General features: G+C 45.1%; 1 long non-coding RNA gene across 1 annotated transcript; it reads right to left on the reverse strand.

The window, feature by feature from the left end:
* Window positions 1-869: 869 nt before the first annotated feature.
* Window positions 870-8,003, reverse strand: LOC145719749 (uncharacterized). The gene is made up of 6 exons (XR_014142582.1): window positions 7,605-8,003; window positions 7,418-7,505; window positions 5,408-5,498; window positions 3,428-3,501; window positions 3,189-3,323; window positions 870-1,016 (listed from the first exon to the last, which is right to left on the reverse strand). It is a non-coding gene; the product is annotated as an uncharacterized LOC145719749 (long non-coding RNA).
* Between the last annotated feature and the right edge of the window lie 426 nt (window positions 8,004-8,429).

Consider the following 8,429-nt stretch of genomic DNA (forward strand, 5'->3'; position numbering starts at 1 on the left):
TAACAAAAACTCTATAAACAAGTCACCTGAAAGTGGAAGTTAACGGTTGCTGCTGCTGAGCCATGCTCCCAAGATTCATCTCATTCAGGAATAACGTGCGATTAACAAAAACAAAAACAAAACAAAACAAAACAAAACAAAACACCAGACTGATAAAAACAGAGCACAAGCTGGTGGTTGCCAGAGGGGAAGTGGGTCAGGGGATGGGCGAAAGAGGTGAAGGGGACTAAGATGTACAAACTCCCACTTACAAAATATATAAGTCCCGGGGATGAAGGGTACAGCATAGGGAATAGAGTCAATAATGTAGTTATGACATCGTAGGGTGACAGATGGTGACTACACTTACCACAGTGAGCACCGCGTAAAGTATATAATTGTTGGGTCTCTATGTTGTACGCCTGAAACTAACATGATATTATATGTCAACTACACTTCAATGAGGAAAAAAAATAAATAACATGAACTTCCTCTTAAGAAAGTAAAGCTAAGGGGCGCGTGGGTGGCTCAGATGGTTAAGCGTCTGTCTTCAGCTTGGGTCATGATCCCGGGGTCCTGAGATCGAGCCCCGCATCGGGCTCCCTGCTCAGTGGGGAGCCTGCTTCTCCCTCTCCTTCTACTGCACCCCCTGCTTGTGCTCTCTCACTCTCTCTATAAAATAAAGAAATAAAAATCTTTAAAATAAATGAAAAAAACACGTATTTAAAAAAAAAGAAAAAAGTAAAGGTAAGGGTTGCTTTAGAGTGTATGTAGATAGTTTCATTTTGTAAAAAGAGAGCAAAAGTATTTTTTGATGCATAAAAAAAAATACTGGTTAATATCAACCTAAAAATATCACCCCCAAACTAATATATGGTCCTCTTATCTGAGACCTATCCATCTGGCCTCTTACTTACATTTTTCACCGTGAAGTCTCTGATGGTCCACTCTGGAAGAACAACTTCTGATGTCATTGCCACCGTTATGTCCCCATAGTCCTGAGCCTGCTTGGAGGGCCAGTACTCCTCACATTTGGTCTAGAATAAAATTGCATTTTTATATAAAAAGTCAGGTCACACCGTCTGCCATCACTAAAGCCTCCCAAGGGAAACCGGATATTGAAAACTGGTGTCAGAGGCTGGGTTGGCCCTTTAGTTGGGTTCTGTTTGACTCCAAAGATTGTTTTTTTAATTTAGAATTATTGCCAACTCTTTTAAGATTGGGAGGTTTCTCATAAAAATCCAGATTTCTGGCTTCTCTTGAGAACTCAGAAGATCTGGCCCACCCTGAGCCCCCATTTCTGCATGAAAATGGATTTAGAGCAGAAGAGCCACTGTCCCTTCTCTGAGGACACAGTCCCAGCCAGCTCCCTTTGGCCCCGACAGCAGCCAGCCCACAACTGTCCACCGAACTAAACTCAGACTGACCCATAACCCCATGCAGCTAGAAGAAATGAGGACTTTCCCCGATACTTTTAGACCCACACTAATTACAATACAAATACAGACACCAATAAAGAGAATCAAATTAAATCACTCCGGGTCTTTGATTTCTATAAATCGGTGGGCAGATGTAAACAGAAATAAAAATCAGGAAACATCTGCTCTCCAAGAATATCTGAATCCCTAATTTGGCAAACGACTTAATACACACACACACACACACACACACACACGTTTTCCCCCCTCCTCCCCCCTTTTCCAAAGTGTGCTCACTGCGGGTGGCTTCCAAACCTGATTATCGGACTCACCCCTGGGAGGTCCGTTTTGCTTTAAAAACAGATGCCCGGACCCCACCTCCAGAGCTTGTGAGTCTAGCTGGGGACGCGTATTTGTTAAAAAAGATCCCAGTTTCTGGACCACTGCTTCCAGAAAGAACACAGGACTTGGAGACACGATGACATGGAGCTGATGCTCTCAGCTCAGCCTCTTCCCAGCTGGGTGTCTGTTGCTACCTTGTGGGCAAGTTCTTAAACTCTCTGAGGCTCCGTTTCCCCATCTATCCAATAATTATAGAGGAGCGTTGTCATAGGAAAGAAATAATATAAATGGAGTAAATTCACTGGCTCCCTTCCCTTTGCACCCAGAGCCAGTAAATCGACTTCTCTCCTGCCTTAAGATAAACAACAACCCATCTAAATTCATCTTCTTCATGTTCCCCATTAATTTAACTACATGATTTTCATCTGTCTAACGGATATCTATGAGAATGTTCCATGGGCAAGGCCCTGGGCTCAACGGCACCATAAAGTTTATTTGCATTCATAAACAAAGTTCTTTTGTTTGCGAGACAGCCTGTTCACTGGATGCAAGGAAGTGAAGCAGAACACAAACTTCTGTATCACAAGCCATGTGAAGACGGGAACCACCTGTTACTGCTCATTGTTATCTTTCCCTCTCCCAGCCCCAGCGCCTAGCACAGCACCTTACACATCCTTGGGGCAGGACAGACAGCTGCTAAATTAAAGTGAAATGAAGAATATTAAAAGGGGAGAGCGGAGACTTATCTGGGGAAGAGTCTGAGATCTGGGGTAGAGGAAGGGTTCCAGTGCTAAAAATTAGGTTTGATCACCAAGCTAGTCGAATCGCTCATCTCCCGGATGAAGATGCTGGCTGATTAGAGACACAAAGGGCCCCCATTCCCAGCACTGAGACAACCGGAGCCCCAGGAGCTTTGCGAGGAGCCAACCCCACTCCCGCGACTTGTAACTCTAGCAGCAGTGACCTCGTGAATAGAGAACATTGATGTTTATCCACAAAGGAAGGTAACGATAAAATACTTAAAAAAAAAAAAAAAAAAAAAGATATGTTTAAACTTTTCTCTTAGAGGAGAAAAAGACAGAAAACAAGTTTTTAAGAATAGAGGTGCTGGTGTTTTGGGGGAGTGTTTTCTTTAAAAAGATAAATGCTGGGCGCCTGGGTGGCTCAGTCGGTTAGGCAACTGCCTTCTGCTCAGGTCATGATCCTGGAGTCCCGGGATCGAGTCCCGCATCAGGCTCCCTGCTCAGCGGGGAATCTGCTTCTCCCTCTGACCCTCCTCCCTCTCGTGCTCTCTGTCTCTCATTCTCTCTCTCGCAAATAAATAAATAAAATCTTTAAAAATAAATAAAAATAAATAAAAATAAAAAGATAAATGCTTAAGATACCCTTTCACCACAGTCAAAATGAATGCATTAATTTTATTTCATAATTTAAATAAAAGATACTTACCCTTCCCTGTTCGACACATTTGGTCAACATAACAATGGCATATACATTTTTCTCCCAAACCATACGCCAGAAATCTTTCAAAGTGTTGGGCAAAGGCCCTTGTGTGGCAATAAAATCTTTCTTGGAATGGTAGCCCTAGAAAATGGAAAGCAACCCAAATTCAGTGTCAAAGACACAAGGAGGAGCCCTGAAGATTTCATTCGAACAAGCGGTGCTCTGAGCTCATCTCTCCCACTTACGGGCATGTAGTTGGCATTGACGTAGTCGTCAGCTGAGTGGGTCTGGATGGAAAGCTTGACACGGGAAATATCATCTATGGCATTGAGAGAAAAAAGGTCCTCATTAGAAGCAACTGTGTGAGGAGAGTTACATACAAGAGAGAAAAGTATAAAATGGCAACACAGGGGCTCCTGTCACATCCTGAAGGTGTGACACGTAGCATTTTACAGAGATGACCTTCCTTGACCCTTAGAGTCAGCCCAAGTGACTGGCACAGAGGAGTCAGGCAATTACCCAGCAGAGCTACTCAGCAGCAGAGCCAGGATTCAAACCCGGGCAGCCTGGAGCCAGGGGCCAAGCTCCTCATCATGCCAGACCTCCTTCTTGGACAACACCAGCCTACTGCTGTTAGCATCCTTGGGTGTGTGTCATGAGCCACAGGATGCACTGAGCAATTTTATTTATTCCTCAAAACCACCCTACCAGCTTTTGTGTCCATTTTACAAATGAGGAAACTGAGGGTCAGCGAGATGAAGCACTGATGTCTGGTCAAGGGCACTCGGAATTCAAATCTAGTGCCCTTTCCACGAGGGAAAGGTTTGTATACTTTCTCTATTCTCATAAAAATGTCATTACAAAAAGACAGTACTGAATTCAAGAATGAACTGAATATGTAAGACTACTATGAGTGGGAAGATCTAAAACACAAAGTCCTTGTGCTTTCATCTTAAAAATGCACACACAATTTATCAGTTGCGTATAAACACTACAAAAAAAAAAAAATGCACACACAAGCCTGCCCAACTCAAGAAATGAAATAATAAGGTTAGAATTTCAAATGTCAGGTGGAGAAATCAGCAGCACCACCTGCGTTTCCCTGTCTTTGACTACATACCATCTCATCCTCCCCTGGACAAAATAATACAACAGTTCTAAACTCAGTGACCAACATGAGTTTCAGCCCAAAACTTTCCCAAACCCTGGATCTGAAAATCTCTGCAACATTCACAAGAACAGGCCAATGATCCTGAGTTAACCGTGGATGGGCAGTGCTGAGGCAGATCCCACCAGCCTGATTTTGAAAGCATTTTTCCTGGAACAAGGGTCAATGTCTGCTGTCAATACAAGGAGGGATGGTAGGGGGCATGAAGAGAAAGAAGGCAGAAGCTAAAAAATCCTGAATCTAAACAGAAGTTAATGTTTTAGACCGGAAAAGAAAAACACAGCTTCAAAGAAAAAAGACAATGTCTCTAAATGTCCTCGTGGAAAAATTATCAGCAGAGCCTATAAATTACAGCAAAATCAGAACACAGCTGCAATCTATTGATAACTTCTTCGTGCCCTAATTCCCACCCAAAAGAGAGACCACAAAGAACTTTCTGTGGAGGAGGGTTTACATGTCATCTCAATGGATGATGTGATAAATAATTCTCATTTTAAACCCAGTTTGTTGTTATCCCCGTCCATTAGGCAGACATTGTTACTTCTCAATATGTGAAGTCAAATACAAGTCATATTTAGCTGTGGAATGCACTCATCAGCCCGCCAGAGATGTATCTGGACAAGCAGAAAGTGTTCCTCCCTGCCTGTCCTCCTCCTACTCCCTTCCTTTCCGGAACAATATTAGCTAAAATAAGGGGCTTTAAGATAGAGGGGATAAGAGCACAGACTCTGGCCCTTTCCCTGAAAGAAATGATAGACCAAATCCAAAGCCTGGCCTGCCATGGCCATCTGGGTGGCTCTGGACCAATCACCTAGCTACCCTGTGGCTCATTTTCCTCATCTGCAAAATGAATATTCTACTGCCTACTTCATGAGGTTCTCCTCAGGACTGGATTCAATGCAATATGCCTAAATACAGGGCTCAGCACCCCGCAGGGGACTCAGCAATGACTGTGGACGTGTCTAGTCAGCATCTTGATCCCACTCCCCTCCACTGTTAGAGGTGCGGCGGCCAATGACAGAGGAAAGGGAAGATTGTGTGGAAAAAAACAACTTACAGGGCAGAACATTATTATAGCGATTCTTTCCTCTATTCTCAGCTAGTTCTGCTGCATATTTAGGTAGACTAATTCCAACGAGCTTCAGATCCTGAAAACAAAACAAATGAGTTGTCTGTTTATTTAGTGCCCGGATATTACTTACACTGAGCACAGAGCATGACAGAACAAAGTGGGAATGCAGAGGTGTTCGGGGTTAAACTGTGTCCACCAAAAAGATAAGCTGAAGTTCCAATCCCTGGGACCTGGGAATGCAGCCTTGTTGGGAACTTTGGTCTTTGTAGCTGTCATCAAAAGAAGATGAAGTCATCCTGGAGTAGGGTGGGCCCTTCATCAACAGGACTGATGTCCTTGTAAGAGGAGAAGGGACACCAAGATACAGACACACGGGGGGAGCCGGCCATGCTGAGATGAAGGCAGGCAGAGGAGTTAGGCTCCCACAAGTCAGGAATGCCTGGGGCTTCCAGAAGCTGGCCGAAGCCCGGCAGGATCCTCCCCTAGAGGCTTCGGACAAGGCACAGCCCTGCCAACACCTTGATTTTGGACCACTGGCTTCCAGAACTGTGAGAGGATAATTCTCTGTTGCTCGAAGCCCCCCAGTCTGTGGTGCTTTGTTATGGCAGCCCATGGGAACTAACGCAGAGGTTCAACTGCAAGAGAAAGGATAGAAGGCAAGAAATCCTTGCCCTCAAGGAGCTTACAACCTGGGAGGGGGGCGTAGGCGAAAATAACTAACGTTACAATGAGGCAGAACTAAATAAATGCTGGACATCGGTGACAATCAACACGTCACAGATGAAACAGACCCAAAGACAGAGAATTTACGTCCTCCTGAGCTGTGCTTTGAGTAGGTTGAATGGCGGCCCCAAAAAAAGCAGGCCCACGTCCTAACTCCCGCAACCTGTGGCTGTGAGCTTCTTTTGGAAAAAAGTCTTGGCAGATGGATTTAAGTTGAGAATCTTGAAGAGAGGTCATCCCCGATTCTGTGGGTGGGCCTCAAATCCAGTAACAAGTGTGCTCACCCAAGACACCCCTAGGAGAGCCACAGAGGGGAGGAGGAGGCCACAGAGCGGAGACGCAGCCCCAAGCCACAGAACACCTGGAGCCACCCACATCGGAAGAGGCAAGGAAGGGGTCCCCCCCCCCACCGAGAGCTGGAGGGAGCACTGGTCTGCTGACACCTGACTTTGGACTTAGTAGAGCCTTTGTTTTAAGCCACCAGTTTGTGGTGATTTGTTATGGCAGCCATAGGAAGCTAATGCAAATGGTGAGGAGATTCGACCGAGGCAGAGACCGCAGTAGCAGAGGTGTGTGGAGGGCGGTAGGGCAGGGCAGGGACAGCAGCAGGGCAGGGCAGGGAGGGCAGCAGGGCAGCATGGGGAGGGCAGCAGGGCAGGGAGGGCAGCAGGGCGTGTGGGGAGGGCAGCAGGGCAGGGAGGGCAGCAGGGCAGCATGGGGAGGGCAGCAGGGCAGGGAGGGCAGCAGGGTGTGTGGGGAGGGCAGCAGGGCAGGGAGGGCAGTAGGGCAGCATGGGGAGGGCAGCAGGGCAGCGTGGGGACGGTGAGTATGCATGGCCGTTCTGAGGGAGGGGCTCCAGGCAGGTGGGGGTGGAGCACACGGGGACGGAAGCACAGAAACTCCTTCCACAGCACTTCACATAATGCTCAGGAATGGACCTGGGCCACGGCCCCCCATGCCAGACCCCACAGCTGCCCAATTACTCCAGTTAACAGGCCTCAGACTGAAATGCCCAGTTTCTCTCCCTCTCTCTGCATACTCTTCATTTCTCAATGAGATTAAACACACAAACCACCAGCAACAGAGGTATATCTAAGTGCTCCCAGCCCACACGGCCACAGTGAGACCCCTGGGGGACACACAGGAGCTCCTCTCCCCTCTAAGAGCGCCGCCTCTCACCCAGCGCTTTTCCCGTGCAACAAAAATGGGTGGTTTCCCAACTTTCAGGAGACAGGTAAAGCAATTAAAAATACATTATTTACAATCACGTACTTCATATTCTTCTGCAAACCCACAGTTGGAGTCCGCTTGTTGTTTCTTAAAGTAGGCCTCGAAATTCTCCACTTTGATTAACTTGGATCTAAGAAAACAGAACAACTTAGGACTTTTTTACATTCCATAATGTTCACACTCAAAACAGAAAAATACAAGGTATTAAAAAATTAAAGCAGCTACTCACTTTTTAGGTCTTCATCATAGAAAGGGAAAGGAAAAAAAAAAAAGCCATTAGAAACACCGACTCAATCATGACTCTAGAAATGATAGTAAACATCTTCCCAAAAGAACAAAAACCATAGTAATAAATGGGGGAGGGAGGGTCACTATAATGTTATTTACAAAACACTGAAATATAAATCAGGAAATCTCACTTCTAGATCCTCTCATGTAACTCATTGGCTTTGTGACTTCCAACAAGGTCTTCTCCTAGATATTGACAACCCATTTCTTTTTTCTTAAAAATCACAAAATACATGTTTATTGGTAGAATATGGAAGTAAGGTTTTACTTGCCTTAATAGAACATGGCAAGGAAGCTACTAGCTTCAGGAGACTAATAAACATAGATTCCTTCCAGAAAAACAAAGCTGGTTAAGAACTTCTGGATGATCATGGCCAAATGTGTCAGTCAGAAAAAATGACAGCAAGTCCCACCAAAACTTCTCTAGATAGTCACTGAACAGATTGGAGGATTAAATGTCTCCAAATAAAGCTCGTAACTCCAGAGACTTACTTAATTTGAGAAAAGGATACTTCATTATTCTTCGCATCTTTCCTGTTTTAAAAGAAACAAAGACCCATTAAGACCAAAAAAGGGTAATTCTGGGCTTTTCCCCTTTCATGTATCTACAAAAGGCCTTTTTTATACATATGACACCAAATCCTGTTCCCTAATACTAAGCTTAGAGGTCTAGGCAGCAAACCCTGGTTACAAATCTGTGAAGTAACTCTCATACCATCCAAAAGTATGGAATAATCTTGCTCAGGCCACTGTTAGAAATATCTTC

This window comes from Leptonychotes weddellii, unplaced genomic scaffold (assembly GCF_054177405.1).
Source record: "Leptonychotes weddellii isolate Sample4059 unplaced genomic scaffold, ASM5417740v2 HiC_scaffold_6919, whole genome shotgun sequence".
NCBI lineage: Eukaryota > Metazoa > Chordata > Mammalia > Carnivora > Phocidae > Leptonychotes > Leptonychotes weddellii.